The 24,044-nt window shown below is 36.9% G+C and overlaps 1 long non-coding RNA gene across 26 annotated transcripts in view; it reads left to right on the forward strand.

Moving 5' to 3' along the window:
* LOC110598943 (uncharacterized) overlaps positions 1 to 24,044 on the forward strand; it is a 100,708-nt gene that overhangs the window by 34,742 nt on the left and 41,922 nt on the right. For 9 of the 26 annotated variants that reach the window (XR_013434363.1, XR_013434371.1, XR_013434364.1 and 6 more), the window contains 2 exons: positions 3,622 to 3,781; positions 7,744 to 7,778. The exons of 9 other annotated variants lie outside the window; for them this stretch is intronic. This is a non-coding gene — a long non-coding RNA (uncharacterized LOC110598943). Of the gene's footprint in view, positions 1 to 3,621; positions 3,782 to 7,743; positions 8,064 to 24,044 lie in introns of those variants that run through there. 8 more of the 26 variants (XR_013434379.1, XR_013434390.1, XR_013434380.1 and 5 more) reach the window with 2 other exon arrangements.

Below are 24,044 nucleotides of genomic sequence, written 5' to 3' on the forward strand. Positions count from 1 at the left end.
CATGTTTATTCCCCCAATGAGTCAATATGCCTCAATCAAAATGGTTAAAAAAATGAAAAACGACTCCATAATATTAATGTAGAATTCGAGAGAAAATGCAATCAGTGATCAAGTATAATTTCCTCAAAGGATAACCATGACATTCAATAAAGATTTATAAAACAAAATGTTGCTGGGTACAGTGGCACACTCCTGTAAATCCCAGCACTTGGGAGGCTGAGGCAAGAGGATTGTGAGTTCAAAACCAGCCTTAGCAACTTAGCAAGGCCCTCAGCAACTCAGCGAGACCCTGTCTCTAAATAAAATATTTTAAAAGACTGGGGATGTAGTTCAGTGATTAAGTACCTCTGGGTTCATTCCTGGAGCTGGATGATATATATATATATTTTTTAATTTTGTATATACAATTAATTGGAGATTTTTTTGGTTATATGGATATATCTCCAATTAATTGTATATACAAAATAAATCTCAAAAATTATGAGAAAGAAGATTCTTGTGATTATGCACAGAGGATATTATTGATTAAAAAGGCAAAATATCTTTGGAAGATTGAAATGATTTAATAATATTTTGATTTCACAAATTGGCTTTCATTTTTCAAGCAAGAACAAATAAATAGCCAAGCACCCAACAAAGGTGTCATAATCGCATTGCATATGAAAGTGAACAGCGTACAGCAACTTCTTCCTTGCTTCTTTTCCTCTCCTCCCTCCCTTATAAATAATTTGTGTAATAAATGAAACACGAAAGGGGGAACTCTTTCCTTTTCTCTGACCTCCAGACCCTTGGAATAACACTGTAGTCTGACAGTCTGCTACAGACCAGATGCTGATAATCACAGTGTCTCTTCAGCTTTTTCAGAAATTGCCAAAAGAACAAACTCTGCAACAACAACAAAAATATACACATTTGGGAAAAGTTTTCTCTTTGTAAAGTCTTTACATGTATAAAATTATCACATGGAAATTGTACATAAAAATCACATGGGCTGGGGTTGTGGCTCAGCAATAGAGCCCTCACCTAGAACGTGTGAGTGATGAGTGATGTGAATTTACATCATAAGGAACAAAAGCTCCTATTCTCTCATACTGATCCATGAAGAACGGGGAAAGGAGGCATCTTATAAGGTATGACCTAAAATAGACTAACAGCATTCGTCTATTCATGAGGGTAGAACTCCCCATAACTTAATACCTCCCAAAATCCCAACACTATTGCTTTGTTAATTATGTTTTAACCTGTGAATTTGGGAGGGGGCATAAACATTCAAGTTCTTGCATAACACACATATTGCTATAAACCAAATACTTGGGTTGCCAACTTTCCATCACTCAGCCACATGGCTGTACGATGTAGCTTTGGGTGTCCTACAGAATAATATTAACACAAATAAAAATAGGTAGCTCTCACTCTATTTCAAACACAGATTGAATATCAAGTTAAAATATTTAGGGTAACTGAAGTAAAAATATCCAAACATAGAAATTATGTATCTGTCTAAATCATCTATTTCCCGAAAAGATTTGTAGTATCTTGAAATTTTCAATAAAAACCCCTAGAAATTCATTTAGGTTTTCAGTGTCCAAGAGGCAAGGTTTACAAGGTGCATGTTGCTTTATCAGTAGTCATTAGATGCTAAGCTTTTTCCCGAAATATGATATGGCAATTTGATTTCCATCAAGAGGTATAACTTCCAGTGGCAGCTTGTTCCTAAAAATACCCTGTACTTTAGTTGTGTAAATCTGTCTCTGTTATCTTACAGGGAGCAAAAGGGATGGGAGGGGTGATTCAGGCCTACAGGAATAGGAGAGAACAGTGACTTCTTAGAAATGAAGAGCTGAAATAAAATCCTTTGAGTCAATAGGAAAGTTGCTACAATTGTGTGCATGCACACACATGCAACTCTATATTTAGAGATGTGATTCACAGCCAGGAAGAATAGAAATTTTATATTCATACCTTATAAGATGCCTCCTTTCCCCGTTCTTCATGGATCAGTATGAGAGAATAGGAGCTTTTGTTCCTTATGATGTAAATTACATTCACATCACTCGTCACAGTCTGTAATAAGTAACAGGATCCCCAGATTTTGCCCTAAATCTTGAAAAGTAACTCTGAACGCAATGGTGACATTTTATGTAGTGCCATTCCTGCCTACATTGAAAGTCTGATTTTGATCTTGCTTTTCCTAAGATAACTTGTCCACATCCCAAAGGTGGTAATTTCACAAGCACCTGTGTGGCCCTTTCTCTGAGTCTGAAATCTGTAAGAAGTGAAATGTAACCTGAGGAATATTAAAGGGGCCAAACTCAGGACATTGGAATTGGGTAGATCACAACCAGAAAGTGGAAAAGATTTAGAGTCAGTGAAGAAGTTCGCAACTTACTACAAGACTGACAAAGGCACCAAACATCAGATTGAGCCTAAGCCTAGACTTTGAAAAGCTCTGGATTCTGCTTTGGCCATGTTATTACCCAAAGCTTTCCAGGTTCTTTTGTCAAAGAACTAATCAACAAATGACTGTTTTGTACATCTGTGGAATCTGTGGAGGTAGGAAAGATGGTGGGATGAGATGGACATCATTACCCTAAGTACATGTATGAAGACACTAATGGTGTAACTCTACTTTGTGTACAACCAGAGACATGAAAAATTGTGCTCTATATGTATAATATGAATTGAAACGCATTCTGCTGTCATGTATAACAAATTAGAATAAATAAATAGATAAATAATATACAATAAAATAGCCTTTTGATTATCACTACATTATATCAGTTCCCAATGTACATCACCATGGGATTTCTGGGGTTATTTTGCAGAGGAAAAGTAATGTAAATTAAAAACAGGAAACAAAAGGTAGGAATATGGGCACTTAATAGAGATCTAAATAACTGAATCCTGAGAGATCTGAACAGAACTAGTTATTTTTCATGAGTAGAAATATACTAACAAAGGACATCTGTGGTCAACCTTCTACATTTGTAGGAGACATTAAATTATTTGAGGGAATGAAATAGGAGCCAGTGAAGATAATCATAGAGAGCTCACTGGAAAATTAGCAGCAGGGTGTTAGTGAGGGCAGATGCAAAGTGGAGTGTGAGGAAATATAATGATTTGAATTTTGCTTATGGGAATGGATTTTGAATTGTATGATATGCTCAGAGAAGCCCTAAAGTCAGTCTTACCCAGTGAATAGCTTTTCCACAAAACCTGGCTGAACACCTTTAGTGAGAATACTAAAAACAAACCAAAAGAATGTAATCTCGCCTGGGTTTAAAACCCTGGTTCATTCATATTTAGAAACATAAAACCACTATGACTGAAAAAAAATAAGCAGAAATGAAGATCCAGAGAAAGACAATTAGAATGGTTCAGCAGATGGGGGAATGTCATAAACAGACAGTTTGAAAACTAAGTATACATCTATCTGGAAATAGGAAGAGTAAAAGGAGATATCAGCTTTGTTCAGAAAAACATAGGGGAATGTGAAAAGAATGGATAGTGATTCATAAGTCCTGGAATATTAGGCTTGGGGATACTGCTTGAAATGTTACAACAATAAAGATGATGATGACAACAGCGACCACATGGTAAGAAATGATTTTGTGCTTGAAGGACCCATGGTTACTGAATGCTTATCGAGTGAAATGGATCAACTACGCTTTTGTGGTCTCATGTCTGAAAAGCTGTTTCCAGGACCTCCCTCAGGAACAAAGGAAGATTTCCCTGGGCCAAGTCACACTCCCTTTGTCACTGAGGAAATTTTCCCAGAGCAGTAAGTAACTGTGTACAGCAGTCCAAGACCACCGCATCTGAGGAATGGAAGCCTCCTGGCATGGTTATCCCATACTGGAGTCCCCAGGAAGCAGACCTTGGGGATTTTAGCATGCAAGGAATTTTTTTAAGGAGTGCTTTTGAAATCAACCCCTGTAGAAGGGAGGGAAAGGAAGCAGGATTGGGTAGAGGAAGAAGCTGAGCTGTGATGTAATATCAACAGATGCCTCAGCCAACCATACTGGGAGTAATGAAGGTAGGTTGAAAGTACACAGCTGTCCCAGGCTGGGCCTTTACTCCATTCTGATAATCAGTTACTGGATGTGGGGTTCTGTGGGAAGGAAATAGGATCTTGATGAAGGCAGTTTCCTTACATTGAGGCAATCTACAAAGGGGACTGCCTGCTGAGGGCAGGGTGCAGGGAGCAGTCCCAACAGCTGGGGTTGGTTGGTCCTTCATTCCTGAAGAGGGATCTTGGGAGCTCATTCCGGCATCTCCCACACTCACCTCCATTTTGACCTTCAGTTTCCATTCCTGACTGACATGAGTGAACACCAGGAGGATATTGAGGATCTGTTTAGTGAAAGACAGTGACTTAGTTGACACATATAATACCAGCCCTTGGGGAAGCTGAGGAGCAGAGAGATTTGTCATCAGTGGCCCTGACTTTGCGACTCCTTGCTCCCTTCACAATGCCTTTTCCTCTCCCTGCTCCTCCTTTCCTTGTAACTGCCCTTCTGCTGGCCTCCCTGACTTCTAACACTCCCAGCTGTGTCTAGTGGAAATGATTTGATAAATTCATTCACCCAAACCTCTCAATGACAGGGGCTGAATTTGCAAAACAGTCTTGGGCCAAAAGAGTAAAATCCTCTAGAATTTCAGGCTGTTCATTGAGGGGGTACATCTTCTTGAGTCTTAGGAATGAAGTGGTATTAGGAATATTCTCTCTCTCTAAAGTCTAGTGTAACCCTGGAAAAAGCCCACGAGATTGGTGCAGATAGAGCCAGCCAAAAAAAGAGGAGGAGAAAATAAGCTTTTCATGAAGGCTCTTGCCTGCTGGGCATGATTGACAAGTGCTGATAAAAGCAAGAGCTGGGTGCCTCAAACTGGGAACTGCTGCTGCCTAGCAACTCAGGCTAAAGAATCAAAGCAGGGGTTTTTCTATCCTGAACTAAGAATCTGTCCCTTGCCAACTTTGAGGAGTTTGTTAAAGTAAATCCAAGCAGAGAATGGAGAAGCTAGATCTTTGTTAAAATGATGATGCTGAGGTAGTTGACTATTGTTAGCTCATCAGCCTTCTTCCTCATCAAAGACCTATTGTAGCTGCCAATATTCTACTTTTCAGTAGTAAGAACTTCTGATAATCTAAAAGAAGACCCTAAGAAGAATCTTAGATTTTACTGATAGATCATAACCCTTTTTTCAAGGCTAGATGCTTTCTCAACAATTTTATGAGATCAAATGTACTATAAAACTGTCTTTATATCTCTTACTATTGAAGAACTTGACTCTTCCTTTGGTATTCCATAATTTACACCATGGATAACAAGTCTGGCAATGTATTTTGAAAAAGTTCATCACCCACATTTTAATATTGGTTGTTTCCTAGAAGCAGCATGTGTGAAATAAGTGAGTTACTGAAGAATGATGAGTAGATTCGGGGGAAAAAAATTCTAGCTGTTTCTAGTTTTAATTCAGCTATGCTCCTGTTTACTTTCAATATAATTCTTCTGTATTATCAGTAATGTTTTTTTTAGATTTCACTAGAATGTAAATTCTATAAAGACAGGTATTTTTTTTTTGTTTGCTTTGTTAATAGATTTATTTCTGCACTGAGAATGATACCTGGAACTTAGTTAGGGAATCAGTAAATATTTACAGAATAAAATTAATATTTCCCCTACCACCTGGGAGTTAGAAAATTCACAGGCTGCTTTTTAGTGTCTCAGGACATATTCAGTTCTCATAAAAATATAACCGTCTTTGCCTCAATCTCTCTTTTTGCTGATAATGACTTAACTAGTAATTGTTTTGGTTTAGTATGTTGTAAAAAGTTGATGAGGTATCATGATTCCCAGGATTCGCCAAGTGTCAACTAATAATTAGTTGGGGAACCTTAGAAAACTCATTTAGCTTTTCTGGATTTTAATTTGTTCATCTACAAAGGATAATTTAACAGTGTTTTTGTCTTTCAGGATTTTGATTTGATTAACTTGCATAACAAATAATTTAGTGGTTAAAAGTAAGAATTCTGAATCTGGAATCAAATCCTAACCTATCTACTTTTGTCTTAGGCAAGTTATTGAATCTCTATAGGCTTTATATATATACATATAAAATGGAGATAAATATAGTTCCCTTCCCACAGAATTTTGTGTAGATAAAAATAGTATGTGCAAAGCATTTAAAATAGTGTTTGCCACATTTGAAAGTACTCACAGTAAATGTTAGGTGTTATTATTAAATGGAAAACACATTTAGAAAATTGTGAATTTCTGTACAAATATAAGATAATTAGGCTTCCATTTTAATGGGTCAACAGTGTCTCAAGCTAAAATGAATAATTAATGTTCAAATTATAGACCCTGTAACAAGCTAGGGAATAAATGATTTGGCATCTCTCAATTTACACCTCATGGTTGGCTATGTATTCTATTTCCAGAAATGGCCTGAGGTGCTCATCCACAGGGCTACCTGATAATTTACTCATGATGACTTTACCTTTCTCAGTCCTGTCATCATCTTCTTATGTGACATTGGACAAGGCCAATAACTTATCTGATTCCTAGTTTCCTCATTTGTAAAATGGGAATAATAACAACTTCTTGTTCTTTTTAGAATATTAAGAGAAAGGTCTAATTAAGATACTCACTATTCAAATGTGAAGTAATATCATCCACTTGTTTTTTCTCCCTAACATTTTGATAGTGTTAACTATCTGCTCTACAAAAATAGTAGATTGCTCAAATGTTCTTTTCTTTTTTGGTCCAGACTCCCCCATGATACAAAGTTGCAAACAGACTCAGTAAGTCATCCAATACGCTAAGGCCCAGATTGAAATGGATTGCATGGATAGCGGTGTTAGAGAAGGGCTTGTTGATTAATCATTTAGTTTTTATAGTCAATATCAGGCAATCTCAGAGTAAAACAGTGTTTGAAAATGGCCAAGTTAGTCTAATTGGCTTAGTTTCACAAGTTTAATATATTAAACTCCTTAGTGAATGAAATCATTTACATTCTTGTTATGTTCTATAAATATGAATGTTTTAGCATTAGAAAATTGGGTGGAATTGGGGGTGGCAGCCCACACCTCTAATCCCAGTGACACAGGAGGCTGAAGCAGTACATCCAGAGTTCAAGACCAGCCTCAGAAACTTAGCAAGGCCCTAAGCAACTTATCAAGACCCTTTCTCAAAACTAAAAATTAAAAAGAAGGCTGGGGATTTGGCTCAGTGGTTTCAATTCCAGCAAAAAAACTGAACAGACACTTCTCAGAAGATATACAATCAATTAACAAATATATTTTAAAAGTTCAACATTTCTAGTAATTAGAGAAATGCAAATTAAAGCTACTCACTCCAGTCAGAATGGCAATTATCAAGAATACAAGCAACAATAACTATTGATGAGGATGGGGGTTGGAAAGGTATGCTCATACATTGCTGGTGGCACTGCAAATTGGTGCAACCACTCTGGAAAGCAGTAAAAGATTCCTTAGAATGCTTAGAATGGATGCACGATTTGACCCAGCTATTCCACCCCTTGGTCTATACCCAAAGGACTTAAAAGCAGCATACTATAGTGATACACCAATCAATGTTTATAGCAGCTCAATTCACAATAGCTAAACTGTGGAACCAACTTAGATGCCCTTTAATAGATAAATGGATAAAGAAACTGTGATATATATACACAATGGAATATTACTCAACATTAAAAGAGAATAAAATTATGTCATTGCAGGTAAATGGATGGAGTTGGAGAATATGTTAAACCAAGTAAGCCAATCCCCAAAAACCAAAGGCCAACTATTCTCTCTGATAAGTGGATGCTGATCCATAATGGGGGCAGAGGTCATGGGAAGAATGGAGGAACTCTGCATTGGACAAAGGGGAGGGAGGGGAAGGGAAGGGGCATGGGGTTAGGAAAGATGTTGGAATGAAACGGACATCATTACCCTAGGTACTTGTATGATTACACAAATGGTACGACTCTACATCGTGTACAACCCAAAAATGAAAAGTTGTTCTCCATTTGCGTACAATAAAATGAAATGCATTCTATTGTCGTTTGTATAACTAATTAAAACAAATTTTAAAATAAACTACAAAGAAAATTGGATGGAGAATTTGGAAGAGGTTCAAAAAAATACTTTTCAATTTTTGTTCTTGAATTCAAATCTTGACCTGATTTGCTTTTGGCTATGATATAATAATAAGTATTGAATTATTCCTGCTGAGGCAATCATAAAACTGGACAAAATATATGAAAAAAAATTTACACACTGGAAAACAGGCAATATAAACCATGATCCCAATTTAAACCCATGAGATGAGCCTCACATTGTTGTAGATTTGCCCGGCAACATTCTCCCGGACATGGCACAGGGAGCTATGATCTAAGCAGAGCACTATGTATGATACTGTTGAGCTGAGGAAACTTAGAGTTTGGAATGTTGGAAGTGACTAGAATCTGCAAGGCAGGGTGTCAGAGGGGAGGAGCTTCACAGAATTGGGGTGAGGTCTTGGATGGAACTCTGCCTCAGTTTTTGGTTGAGAATTTTAATCTCATCTGAAGGGAAAGACTATACAAGGATTACCAGAAAACAACTACTACACAACTGAGTATAGAACAGAGATAGTAAAGATTGAACAGAATTTGTAGATATTGGAGATCTTCCACAGCTACAGTGGATAGTCATCATTAATATCTTGTAAACTTCTTAAGGTTCGAAACCAAGAATGCTGCACCTGAGGATAAGGACCACACCTTACAGAGAGTAAGACCTACTCTCTCAACCTGCTCTACAATATGAATCCTTATACGAGCTAAATGGGAAAGCTTTCTAAACATCTACTCGACAAAGTATAAAGACAAATCTATACAAGTTCAGGATGATCAGCCAACAATTGATCTGTGTGCTACAATAAACGTTAACATTCCTTGGGGCTGGGGTTCTGACTCAATGGTACAGCACTTGCCTAGCAACTTGTGAGGGTTCGAGCCTCAGCACCGCATAAAAATAAATAATTAAAATAGAGGTGTTGTGTCCACCTACAACTAAAAATTTTTTTTAAAAAAATTAACATTCCATTAAGGCAGATAACAGAATACAGAGTTTCTATCTATATTGTGAGTAATACCCAATATTCAAATAAATTACTGGATGTACAAAGGAACAAGAAATGCTAGGTGGCATGATCAAAAGATGGTAAATGGGTAAACTGGAGGGACTAGGGAGGAGTGATCTGGGCAGGAAGGGGGTGTAATTAACAACTCTCTGTAGAGAGGGACAATCCCTGGGACAGGTTACCTTAGCAACAGGTTGGAACAGGGGCAGGTTATCTTGATAAGGGTGGAGGAAGGGTTCTGAAGGAATTAACATTTCAATTTCTCCATTCTCCAGATCAACCTTTGCCTATCTGCCTGTGTAATTCTGGCTTCATTAACACATGGATAAATCCACAATCATAGTTGGTGTTTTTAACATTTCTCTGTCAGTAATCAAAATAATAAGTAAAACATCAGTAAGGGTATATAAAATCTTAATGACACTGACAATAAATATACACAATCAACACAGTGAACTACATCAAACAATGCAGAATGCTTGTTCTTCTCAAGTGCACGTTGGACATTTCCTGAAATAGCTACATGCTGAGCCATAAAACAAATCTCAATTAATTTAAAAGGATTAAAATCACAGAGAGTATATCTTTGGCGATAAGGAAATTAAATGAGAAATTAATTCTAAGGAGCTCTCTAGAAAATTCCTCAAATACCTGGATATTGAAATAATACATTTATTAATCCATAGCTTAGTGAAAAGAAAATCACAAATGAAATTAAAAATATTTTGAATCTAATGCTATTGAAAAATAATTAATCAAAAATTGGGACTTGAGGAATTTAGAGGTTTAAATGCCTATTTTAAAAAGAAAAATGTTTCAAGATCAATGATCTAAGTTTCTGGAGATTCAAGATGGTGAACTTAAGGTTTGAATTATTCCTGCTGAGGTAAGCATTCCTTGTTGTATTTCTTGTTGCTCCTTAATTGGGGATTCAAGCAGAGGAAATATTGTTTCTCTGAGAGGCAGCCATGGCTGCCAACTGACCCCTTGCTGTTTATCCCCCATTCTTCCCTTGTCACACTACCAGCAGGTTTGGTTACATGCAGCTGCTGCCATCTTGGGACACCAGCCAGGGTCTGCAGGTTTGCCACTGCTACCATCGTGGGGTGTGCCTGTCTCAGTCTGGGGACACTGGCCCAGGCCTGGAGATATATTGTTGGGGTACCTGCAAGTCTGGTTGCACCTGAGGTCTTTCTGCTGGGTGTGCTAGTGGCCGCCATTGGTGCCTCTTTGCAGGGTCTCTCCTTTGTGTGAGAGCATGGTGGTCTCTCTGCAAGTGGAAATGGCATTGGTATCTTGGGACTGCAGCAAGGCAGAGCCTGGAGAAGCTGAAGCCCAGGTTCTTCAGATTACAGCTAGTTCTTCAGATTACAGGGCCAGTCAGGGTCTAGCAAACCTGTGGGAAGCCAGAGACTGGGGGCAGTATCCCTGGGGGAGCACAGGTTGGAGAAATTGAAGAAAACCAGGTTCTCGCCTGCTCAGTGAGCCCTGAAGTGCACAGGGATGGAAGGGGCCAGCTAAAATGGTTGGGAAACCTGAAAGAGTGTGTGAGGGCATCTTGCCATCAGCTTGCCCAGCCAACCAGTTTGGCACCTACTGGACTGGAGTTACCATCAAACTTCAGACAACCCCACCTCTCCACAGAGAAGGGAAGCTGAGAAAATTTTTGAAAGCCAACAGAAGCAATCATTCAATTTTCCATTGAGACTTTTCCCCCTTCATCTCTACTATCGTTGAATCCAAATATTTATCATGCATCAATTTATTAGGGAATGGGATGTCTGACTAGTATATTACAGTTTTGTTGTATATGCTTATATTTTCTTTTTTTCTTTAAACTGTATATATATTTTTCTCTCACCTATCTCCCTGGAATCTCTTTCTCACTTCTCTCATACTAAGAACCACCTTCTATTAATTCTTCCCTTGCTCTTACTATAAATCTTTACCTCTATCTTCTATCCTTTCCCCTTATAAACATCACATTTTATACTACGTCCGTTCCCTCATCATTCATCATTTGAAACAGTAAACCCTTTTAGCAAGCTTACTGTTTACATTATAGACAATAATTGAACACGCCATTTCTGTTTCTTGAAACAAAACTGTAGAGGCTTAATAGGAGCTATTTGGTTTAAGGCTGTATATTGTTTGCATTGGGTGCTGTTAAGTTGGTGATGGAGAAGGAAATATCACGATGGACACTATTGAAATACAGATGATATTTAGAAACTATTTTGAAAATTTATACTCCAATAAAATAGAAAATCTTGAAGATATTGACAAATTTCTAAAGACATATGATCTACCCAAACTGAATCAGGAGGACATACACAGTTTAAACAGACCAATTTCAAGCAATTTTGACGCTGTCAAAAGCCTACCAACTAAGAAAAGCTCAGAACCAGATGGATTCTGAGCCGAGTTCTATAAGACCTTCAAGAAGAATTAACACCAATACTCTTCAAATTATTCCATGGGATAGAAAAAGAGGGAATCCTTCCAAACTAATTCTATGAGGCTAGTATCACCCTGATACGAAAACCAGATAAAGACACATGAATGAAATAAAACTTAAAAAAAAAAAGATTTACATACTTAAAAAAAAAAAAGAAAACTTCAGATCAATATCCCTGAAGAACATAGACACAAAAATAAAATTCTGGCAAATCTCATACAAAAACAAATTTAAAAGATAGTGCACCACAATCAAGTGGGGTTCCTCTCAGGGTTGCAAGGTTCATTCAACATATGCAAATCAACTAATATAATATATAACATCAATAGACTTAAAGATAAGAATCATATGATTATCTCAATAGATGCAGAGAAAGCATTTGACAAAATACAGCACCTCTTTGTGTTCAAAACACTAGATAAACTAGGGATAGTATTATACCTCAACATTGTAAAAGCTATCTATGCTAGGCCAAGGCCAGCATCATACTAAATGGAGAAAAATTGAAAGCATTCCCTCTAAAAACTGGAACAAGACAGGGATGTGCTCTTTCACCACTTCTATTCAACATAGTTCTTGAAACTCCAGCTAGAGCAATCAGACAGACAAAATAAATTAAGGGATATGAATAGGAAAAGAACTCAAACTACCACTATTTGCTGATGACATGATTCTATAGTTAGAAGATCCGAAAAATTCCACCAGAAAACTTCTAGAACTAGTGAATGAATTCAGCAAAGCAGCAGGATATGAAATCAATACTCATCAATCAAATACATTTCTAAACTTAAGTGATGAATCCACTGCAAGAGAAATTAGGAAAACCACCCCATACATAATAGCCTCAAAACAAAACAAAAAAAAAACTTGGGAGTCAGTCTAACAAAAGAGGTGAAAGACCTCTACAATGAAAAGTACAGAACACTAAAGAGAGAAATTGAAGAAGACCTCGGAAGATGAAAAGATCTCCCATACTCTTTGATAGGCAGAATTAATATTGTCAAAATGGCCATACTACCAAAACTGTTATACAGATTTAATGCAATTCCTATTAAAAACCAGATGACATTCTTCAGAGAACTAGAAAAGTCAATTATGAAATTTATTTGGAAAATAAAAAAGCAATCTTTAGCAAGAAGAGTAAAACAGGAAGCATCACAAAAGCAGACTTTAAACAATATTACAGAGCAATAGTAACAAAAACTGCATGATAGTGGTACCAAAATAGACATGTGGACCAATGGTACAAAATAAAAGACATAGACACAGACCCATATAAATAAGGTTACCTCATACTAGACAAACGCATTGGAAAAAAGGTAGCCTCTTCAACAGATTGTGCTTGGAAAACTGGAAATCCATATGTAGCAAAATGAAGTTAAACATCTATCTCTCACCCTGCACAAAAATCAACTCAAGTGGATCAAAGACTTCGACACTAGAATAGAAACCCTGCACCTAATAGAAGAAAAAGTAGGCCCAAATCTTCATCACATCAGCTTAGGACCTGACTTCCTTAACAAGACTCCTAAAGCAAAAAAAGGAAAATCATGAATCAATAAATGGGATGAATTTAAACTAAAAAGCTTACTCTCAACAAAGGAAACAACCAATAACATTATGAGAGAGCCTACAGAATGGGAAAGTCTTTACCACATGCACCCCGGTTGGATAGAGCACTAATCTCCAGGATATATAAAGAACTCTAAAAATTAACACCAAAAACAAAAACAAAAACAAATAACCCATTCAATAGGTGGGCTAAAGAATTAAACAGACACTTGTAGAAGAAATACAATTAATGAGCAAAGGTGAAAAAATGTTCATCATCTCTAGCAAGTAGAGAAATGCAAATCAAAACTAAGATTTCATCTCATTTCAGTCAGAATGGCAATTATCAAAGAATATAAGTAATAATAAATATCAGTGAGGATGTAGGGGAAAAGGTACACTCATACATTGCTGGTGGCACTGCATATTGGTGCAACCACTCTGGAAAGCGGTATAAAGATACTGCAGAAAACTTGCAATGGAACCACCATTTGACCCAGCTATCCCACTCCTAAGTTTATACCCAAAGGACTTAAAATGAGCACACTACAGTGACACAGCCACATCAATGTTTATAGCAGCTAAATTCACAATAGCCACAGCCACATCAATGTTTATAGCAGCTAAATTCACAATAGCCAAACTATGGAACCAACCTAGTTGTCCTTCAACAGATGAATGGATAAAGAAAATGTGGTACATATATATAATGGAATATAAATTCAGCCTTAAAAAGAATGAAATTATGGCATTTGCAAGTAGATGGATGGAACTAGAGAATATCATGCTAAGTGAAATAAGCCAATCTCAAAAAAACAAAGGCCAAATATTTTCTCTGATAAGTAGATGCTGATCCATAGTGCGAGGAGGTAGGGAAGAAGGAAGGAATTTCAGATTGTGTAGTGGGGAGTCGGGGGAGGAGTGGGGCTGTGGGGATGGGAAGGACGGTAGAAATGAAACAGACATTACTACCCTATATACATGTATGATTACACTACTGGTATGACTCTGCACCATGTACAGCCAGAAGAATGAGAAGTTGAGTTCCATTTGTGTACTATATGTCAAAATTATTTCTACTGACATGTAAAAGTAATGTGATAGTTAAAGCAAATGTGACTCCTTTTTGTTTTGTGACTCCATTAATAAAACAACCATGCCAAGTACAAGGGGCAAGATGTTCTTTTCCTTTTGCTATAGAAACCTTTAAGAACACAGAACTACCTAATGGGGCATTGTTTCTGTAACTAGGGTAACGGGGCTCTGTTTCTGTAACTGGGGTGATTGGGCTATGATTGATTAGGCTTCCCACCGCTTGACTGCACTCTCCCGCTTCTGTAACCTGGCTTGCTTGCATTGGCTAGACCCCGAACATCCCTTTTGTGATTTTCAGGCTTATAAGGAGTGCCCTTGCAATTGTTTGGGGCTGATCAGGGGAACAGCTTTATGTTCTGGTCAGTCGCTACCAGTGTGCTTCAATAAAGGCTTGATTCGATTATACGTGAGTGGTCTGGAAGTCAGTTTATAAAAACCCGGGACGAAGCTTTAACTATAACAGTAATTGGGACAAGTAAAAAAATACACATTAGCTATGGCATGTATTCTCAGGCATGAGAATAACTGTTCTATTTTATATATTGCTATGTTATAATAAATTTGTAAAAATGTAAAAAAAAAAAAGATCTAAGTTTCCAAATTAAGCTAGAGAAAAGTTAAGTAGAAAGAAGAAAATAATGAAGATAAAAATAGAAGCTAATTAAATGGAAAACAATAAAGAGAATTATCAGATCTAAAAGTTGGTTTTTTGAAAAGAGAATATTCTGGCCAAAGTAGAAATTATCCTATCATTTTTGGGGATTGAACCCAGGAGTGCTCTGCTATTGAGTAACATCCCAATCCTATTGTATTTTGAGACAACATCTCACTAAGCTTTCTTTAGCTCCATTTTTGGCCATGTCTATTTTTTTAAAGCAGCTTCATTTAAATAAGATGAACAGGCAATGAGCTGTAAAAATTTCAAGTGTACAATTTAATAAATTCTGACCTACATACATCCAAGACACTATCACCACAATCAAGAACACATCCATCAGTCATGGAAATTTCTCTTGTCCTTGTATAATCTCTCATTCCTGTCCTCCTTTGCCACCCAACTCCCACGTCCCATCCCCAGAAAACCACTCATCTGCTTTCCATCAGTATAGATTATTTTGCCTTTTCTAGAATTTTATTTATAGAATTTTATATAAATGGATTTAGACAGTATAAACTCTTTTGTGCTTGTTTTTTTCTCACATAATTTTTAAAGTTCCAAAATGTTTTTGCATGTATCACTATTTAATTTTTTAAAATCACTGAGTGGCATTCCATTGTACACAACTAATTGTAAAATTTAACTGGAAATGCAAATAAGCTAAAATAGTCATCTTTTTTTTAGGCAAAGAACAAGTTGGAAGATTTATACCACTTGATTTTAAGAATTATTTATAAAGCCACAGTGACAAGAAAGTATGTTATTGGCATAAAGACAAACAGATTAGTAGAATAGAATAGAGATTCCAAAAACAGATCTACATATTGGTAGTCGATTGATTTTTCAATAAAGATGAAAAAAGAATAGTTTTTCAACAAATGGTGCTTGGAATAGTCTTATGAACAAAAATGAACCTCTTCTCATACTTCATACCATAGACAATAAAGTTGATCAACACCTCAATAAAGTTGATTTTAAAATTACCATAGTCACTATATATACTATATCTAAATGTAAAAGCTAAAACCAAAATATAGGGGACTATCATCCTGATCTTGGGGTAGACAAAGATCTCAGAATCTAAAAGACCAAACTGTAAAAGGATTTGACAAGTTGGATTTGATCAAAATTAAAACATTTTGCCCTTTGGAAAATCCACTTAGAATATAAAAAAGCAAGTTACAGACTAGGACAAAAAATTTTATAATACATATATCTGACAAAGAATTATATCTAGAGGATATAAAGAATCAATAAGAAGTCAACCAACCCAATTTTTTGTTGGGGGAGAGGTGGGTACCAAGAATTGAATTCAGGGGCATGTGGCCACTGCCACATCCCCAGCCCTAATTTGTATTTTATTTAGAGACAGGGTCTCACTGAGTTGCTTAGAACCTCACTGATGCAGAGGCTGGCTTTGAACTCGTGATCCTCCTGTCTCAGCCTCCTGAGCTGCTGGGATTACAGGCGTGTGCCACTGTGCCCAGCCAAATCCAATTTTAAAAAGCAGAAAATTTGGACACTTGACAAACAGATATATAAATAAGGCAATAAGCACAGAAACACATGCTCAACACCTCTCATCCTCAGGGAAGTGCAATTTATAACTATAGGCAGATCCATTGACAAGCCGACTGGAGTGACCAGAATTAAAAGACTGACAACAGCAACTGTTGGTGAGGACCTAGAGCCACTGGCATTCTCCTGCCTTACTCATGAGTGTAAAATAATCACAACCTTTTTGGGAGACAATTTGGCAGTTTCTTATGAAGTCATTCCTGCTCTTACAGCAGTTCCTATCTTGTACTTGCCCAAGAGAACTGAAAACATATGTCCATACAGACTCGTATACATTTGTTTTTGCTGTTTTGTTCAAAATAGCCAAGAACTGAAAGCAATCCAAATGTTCATTGAAAGTGGATGGGGCCAGGTGCAGTGGAACAGGCCTGTTATCCCAGTACTGGGGAGGCTGAGACAGGAGGATCACCAGATCAAAGCCGGCACTTAGGAACTTATTGAGGCCCTTAGTACTTAGTGAAACCTTGTCTCAAAAAATAAAAAGGACTGGGGTTAAAAGCCCTTGGGTTTAATCCCTGCTACAAAAAAAAAAAAAAAAAAAAAGTGAATGGGTAAACAAATTATGGTGTTTCTAAGTAATAGAACAAAATAAAAAGAAAGAAGTATTGAGTACATACTAGGACATGGATAAATGTAAACAACTTTTGCTGAGCTAAAGAAGCCATGTACACAGATATATATACACCTTATGGTTCCATTAATTACAATTTTAGAACAGATATAATTAATTTCTATTGACAGAAAACAGATCAATGGTTACTTAGGGCCAAGCAGGAATGGGATAGATGACTTCAAAGAGATACAAGGGAGGATTGGGATTGTGGCTCAGTGGTAGAATGCTTGCCTTGCACGTGTGAGGCACTGGGTTTGATCCTCTGCACCCCCAACCTCCTAATAATTTTTTATAAAAAGAGACAGAAGGGAAGTTTCTGGAGTGATGGAAACATTCTATATTTATCTTGACTGGGGTGAAGAAATGTATACATTTTTAAAAATTAATTGAACTCTACCCTTATAATGGATGCAGTTTTTGTTATGCAAATCACACCTCAATAAAGTTGATTTTAAAATTACCATAGTCACTACATTGTGGGTTGCTGCCACATGGCATTTCTCCTTTTGGATACAACTTTTAGTACTCATGTGACCCAGAATTCCAGGTGAAAATTAAAAAAAAAAAAAACCGCAAAATGATAAAGAAAAGAAAACTTTATTTCTAAATACTTGTTAGCTTAAAAATACAAGGACATGCTTTATAGTTTTGTTGCTTTTGGTACTGAGGATTGACCCAAAGGGTATTCTACCACTGAACTGCATCTCCAGCCCTTTTTATTTTTTATTTTGAATCAGGTCTCGCTAAATTGCTTAGGGCTTCCCAAATTTGCTGAGCCTGGCCTCAAACTTGTGACTCTTCTGTCTTAGCCTCCCAAGTTGCTGTGATTACAGGCATGTGCCCCCATGCCTGGCGCTTTATAGTTTTTGAAAGATAACAAATGGGCATTAAAAGATAATGGAAAAGTTTTTTCATTCAAGTAAACATGAGAAAACTCATTTTGCAAAAAGGCAAACTGGCATTTTATTTTGGCATGTACACAAAAAACGATACATACTGGGATTTATGGGTTTCCTAAGAATTAGAAGACAACTAAATACACTAAACACTAAAACTCTGCTGCATAGCATTGACTCTGATGACTCACCAGGCTTGTCACTCCCTGGGCCATTATTTATAAACATTGTGCTGGCAAAGAGTTGAAGACAGTACTATCAGAAATTAACAGATTTCCTACTTATAGAAGGCGAGAAGCAAGGGAATTCAATGCAGTAGTGTTTTTTTGTTGTTGTTGTTTGTTTTTTTTTTGTGATTATAGAATTTTATTTGATTATCCTTTTTCTGGTTCAGAATTTAAATTCGTTTGATTCACCTTCCTCCCCACCCACACAGGTACCAAATTAGACACTTAAACAACAACTGTAAGAATAAAATCAACTTGTACTTAACCTTCTCTGATCCCTAATAGATACCCTTTCTTCTTAGAGATGACTTGTAATCCGATCATTAGAGTTGGAGGGACACTTAGGGATCATCACCTCCCTCTGGCATGAGAGAAGTGAAATGACTTGTCTAAGATGAGCACACAGTGAGTTAGATTGTGCATGACCCCTGCAGCTGTCCCCAGACTTCATTCTTTTTTTTTTTTTACAGTAATTTTAAATTAATTTATTTATTTTAATCAAGTATATATGACAGCAGAATGCATTTTGATTCATTGTACACAATTGCAGCATGACTTTACATTTCTATGGTTACACACGAGACAGTGTCACATCCTATGCACAGTCATGCATGTACCTAGGGTAATGATGTCCATCTCATTCCACCATTTTTCCTGCCCCCCTGTATCCTCTCTATTGATACAGTATTTTTTTTTATTGTTGGTCGTTCAAAACATTACACAGTTCTTAATACATCATCTTTCACAGTTTGATTCAAGTGGGTTATGAACTCCCAACTTTACCCCGTATACAGATTGCTGTATCACATCAGTTACCCTTCCATTGATTGACATATTGCTTTTCTAGTGTCTGATGTATTCTGCTGTCAGTCCTATTCTCTACTATCCCTCCTCCCCTCCCGTCCCCTCCCCTTTTCCCTCTCTACCCCTTCTACTGTAAATCATTTCTTCCATTTGTATTATCTTGTCTTACCCCTCCTTTCCTCTTATATATCATTCTCACTCCCTTTCCCTCCCACCTCTCATCCCTGTTTAATGTAAATCTTCTTCTCAAGCTCTTCGTCCCTACCCTGTCCTTGTTTACTCCCCTTATATCAAAGGGGTCATTTGGTATTTGTTTTTTAACGATTGACTAGCTTCACTTAGCATAATCTGCTCTAATGCCATCCATTTCCCTCCAAATTCTATGATTTTGTCGTTTCTTAATGCAGAGTAATACTCCATTGTGTATAAATGCCACATTTTTTTTATCCATTCATCTATTGAAGGGCATCTAGGTTGGTTCCACAATCTTGCTATCGTGAATTGTGCTGCTATGAACATCGATGCAGCAGTGTCCCTGTAGCATGCTCTTTTTAAGTCTTTAGGGAATAGACCAAGAAGGGGAATAGCAGGGTCAAATGGTGGTTCCATTCCCAGCTTTCCAAGAAATCTCCATATTGCTTTCCAAATTGGCTGCACCAATTTGCAGTCCCACCAACAGTGAACAAGTGTACCCTTTTCCCCATATCCTCGCCAGCACTTGTTGTTGTTTGACTTCAGACTGGCTGCCAGTCTTACTGGAGTGAGATGGTATCTTAGGGTGGTTTTGATTTGCATTTCTCTGACTGCTAGCGATGGTGAGCATTTTTTCATGTACTTGTTGATTGATTGTATATCCTCCTTTGAGAAGTGTCTGTTCAGGTCCTTGGGCCATTTGTTGATTGGGTTATTTGTTATCTTATTGTCTAATTTTTTGAGTTCTTTGTATACTCTGGATATTAGGGCTCTATCTGAAGTGTGTGGATTAAAGATTTGTTCCCAGGATGTAGGCTCCCTATTTATCTCTCTTATTGTTTCTTTTGCTGAGAAAAAACTTTTTAGTTTGAGTAAGTCCCATTTGTTGATTCTAGTTGTTAACTCTTGCGCTATGGGTGTCCTATTGAGGAATTTGGGGCCCGATCCCACAGTATGTAGATCGTAGCCAACTTTTTCTTCTATCAGATGCCGTGTCTCTGATTTAATATCAAGCTCCTTGATCCATTTTGAGCTAACTTTTGTGCATGGCGAGAGATAGGGATTCAGATTCATTTTGATACAAATGGATTTCCAGTTTTCCCAGCACCATTTGTTGAAGATGCTATCCTTCCTCCATTGCATGCTTTTAGCCCCTTTATCAAATATAAGGTAGTTGTAGTTTTGTGGATTGGTTACTGTGTCCTCTATTCTGTACCATTGGTCCACCCGCTTGTTTTGGTACCAGTACCATGCTGTTTTTGTTACTATTGCTCTGTAGTATAGTTTGAAGTCCGGTATCGCTATACCGCCTGATTTACACTTCCTGCTTAGCATTGTTTTTGCTATTCTGGGTCTTTTATTATTCCATATGAATTTCATGATTCTTTTATCTATTTCTACAAGAAATACTGTTGGGATTTTGATTGGTATTGCATTGAACTTATAGAGAACTTTTGGTAATATCGCCATTTTGATGATGTTAGTTCTGCCAATCCATGAGCGGGGTATATTTCTCCATCTTCTAAGGTCTTCTTCTATGTCTTTCTTTAGGGTTCTGTAATTTTCATTATATAAATCTTTCACCTCTCTTGTTAGGTTGATTCCCAAGTATTTTATTTTTTGGGGGGATATTGTGAATGGAGTAGTTGTCCTCATTTCCGTTTCAGAGGATTTGTCGCTGATATACAGGAATGCCTTTGATTTATGCGTGTTGATCTTATATCCTGCCACTTTGCTGAATTCATTTATTAGCTCTAATAGCTTCTTTGTAGACCCTTTTGGGTCTGCTAGGTATAGGATCATATCATCTGCAAATAGTGATAATTTAAGTTCTTCTTTTCCTATTTTTATGCCTTTAATTTCTTTCGTCTGTCTAATTGCTCTGGCCAGTGTTTCAAGGACTATGTTGAACAGAAGTGGTGAGAGAGGGCATTCCTGTTTTGTACCAGATCTTAGAGGGAATGCCTTCAATTTTTCTCCATTCAGAATGATGCTGGCCTGTGGCTTATCATAGATTGCTTTTACAATGTTGAGGTATGTTCCGGTTATCCCTAATTTTTCTAGAGTTTTGAACATAAAGGGATGCTGAACTTTGTCGAATGCTTTTTCTGCATCTATCGAGATGATCATATGGTTCTTATTTTTAAGTCTATTGATGTGGTGAATAACATTTATTGATTTCCGTATATTGAACCAGCCTTGCATCCCAGGGATGAATCCTACTTGATCATGGTGTATAATTTTTTTGATATGTATTTGAATCCGATTCGCCAGAATTTTGTTGAGGATTTTTGCGTCAAGGTTCATTAGAGATATTGGTCTGTAGTTTTCTTTCTTTGAAGTGTCTTTGTCTGGTTTCGGAATCAGGGTGATGTTGGCCTCGTAGAATGAATTTGGAAGTTCTCCCTCTTTTTCTATTTCCTGAAATAGCTTGAAAAGTATTGGTGTTAGTTACTCTTTAAAGGTTTTGTAAAACTCTGCTGTATACCCATCCGGTCCTGGGCTTTTCTTAGTTGGTAATCTTTTGATGGTTTCTTCTATTTCCTCTATTGTTATTGGTCTATTTAGGTTGTCTATATCCTCCTGACTCAATCTGGGCAGATCATAAGACTTAAGGAATTTATCTATGCTTTCACTATCTTCTATTTTATTGGAGTATAAGGATTCAAAATAATTTCTGATTATCTTCTGTATTTCTGAAGTGTCTGTTGTGATATTGCCTTTTTCATCCCGTATGTTAGTAATTTGAGTTCTCTCTCTTCTTCTCTTCGTTAGCATGGCTAAGGGCCTGTCGAATTTATTTATTTTTTCAAAGAACCAACTTTTAGTTTTGTCAATTTTTTCAATTGTTTCTTTTGTTTCAATTTTATTAATTTCAGCTCTGATTTTAATTATTTCTTGCCTTCTACTTCTTTTGATGTTGTTTTGCTCTTCTTTTTCTAGGATTTTGAGATGAAGTAAGAGAGCATTTATTTGTTGGTTTTTTCTTTTTTTGAGGAATGAACTCCAAGCGATGAATTGTCCTCTTAGAACTGCTTTCATTGTGTCCCATAGATTCCAATATGTTGTGTCTGTGTTTTCATTTAACTCTAGGAAGTTTTTAATTTCCTCCTTGATGTCTTCTAAAACCCATTGATCATTCAGCATCCTATTGTTCATTCTCCAAGTGATGCTTGATGTTTCCTTCCTTCTTTTATCATTGATTTTCAGTTTTATTCCATTATGATCAGATAAGATGCATGGTATTATCTCTACCCCTTTATATTGTCTAAGAGTTGCCCTGTGACATAATATATGGTCTATTTTTGAGAAGGTTCCATGTGCTGCTGAGAAAAAGCTGTAACTACTTGATGTTGGGTGGTATAGTCTATATATGTCAATTAAGTCTAGGTTGTTAATTGTGTTATTGAGTTCTATAGTTTCCTTATTTAACTTTTGTTTGGAAGATCTGTCCAGTGGTGAGAGAGGTGTGTTGAAGTCTCCCATGATTATTGTATGGTGATCTATTAGACTCTTGAACTTGAGAAGAGTTTGCTTGATGAACACAGCTGCACCATTATTTGGGGCATATATATTTATGATTGTTATGTCTTGTTGGTGTATGGTTCCCTTGAGCAGTATGAAGTGTCCTTCTTTATCCCTTTTGATTAACTTTGGCTTGAAATCTATTTTATTAGATATGAGTATGGACACTCCTGCTTGTTTCCGCAGTCCATATGAGTGGTATGATTTTTCCCAACCTTTCACCTTCAGTCTATGAATATCTTTTCCTATCAGATGCGTCTCCTGTAGGCAGCATATTGTTGGGTCTTGTTTTGTGATCCATTCTACTAGCCTGTGTCTCTTAATTGGTGAGTTTAAGCCATTAACATTTAGGGTTATTATTGAGATATGGTTTGTTCTTCTAGCCATATTTGTTTATTGATGTTACTAAACCTGATTTGTTATCCTCTTTGACTACTTTCCCCCCTTTACTGTCCTACCTCCCATTGTTGGTTTTCAATGTTATTGTCCATTTCCTCTTCCTGTAATGTTTTGCAAAGGATTTTTTGAAGAGATGGTTTTCTGGCTGCGAATTCTTTTAACTTTTGTTTATCGTGGAAGGTTTTAATTTCATTTTCTATCCTGAAGCTTAATTTCGCCGGATACACGATTCTTGGTTGGAACCCATTTTCTTTCAGTGTTTGAAATATGTTATTCCAGGATCTTCTAGCTTTCAGAGTCTGTGTTGAGAGATCAGCTGTTATCCTGATTGGTTTACCCCTAAATGTAATCTGCTTCCTTTCTCTTGCAGCTTTTAAAATTCTCTCCTTATTCTGTATGTTGGACATCTTCATTATAATGTGTCTAGGTGTGGATCTCTTATGATTTTGCACATTCGGCATTTTGTAGGCTTCTAGGATTTGGGATTCTGTCTCATTCTTCAAGTCTGGGAAGTTTTCTCATATTATTTCACTGAATAGACTGTTTATTCCTTTGGTATGGAGCTCTGTGCCTTCCTGTATCCCAATGACTCTTAAATTTGGTCTTTTGATATTGTCCCATAATTCTTGGATGTTCTGCTCATGGTTTCTTAGCAGACTTGTTGAGCTGTCTATGTTCTTTTCAAGTTGAAATACTTTGTCTTCATTGTCTGATGTTCTCTCTTCTAAGTGATCTACTCTGCTGGTAGTATTCTCAATTGAGTTTTTAAGTTGGTTTATTGTTTCCTGCATTTCTAGGATTTCTATTTGTTTGTTTTTTATTACCTCTATCTCCCTGTGAAATTGATCTTTTACTTCCTGGATTTGTTTGTCAATGTGATCTTTCATTGTCTGGTTTTGCTGTCTCATGTCTTCCTT

This window comes from Ictidomys tridecemlineatus, chromosome 1, assembly GCF_052094955.1.
Source record: "Ictidomys tridecemlineatus isolate mIctTri1 chromosome 1, mIctTri1.hap1, whole genome shotgun sequence".
Lineage (NCBI taxonomy): Eukaryota > Metazoa > Chordata > Mammalia > Rodentia > Sciuridae > Ictidomys > Ictidomys tridecemlineatus.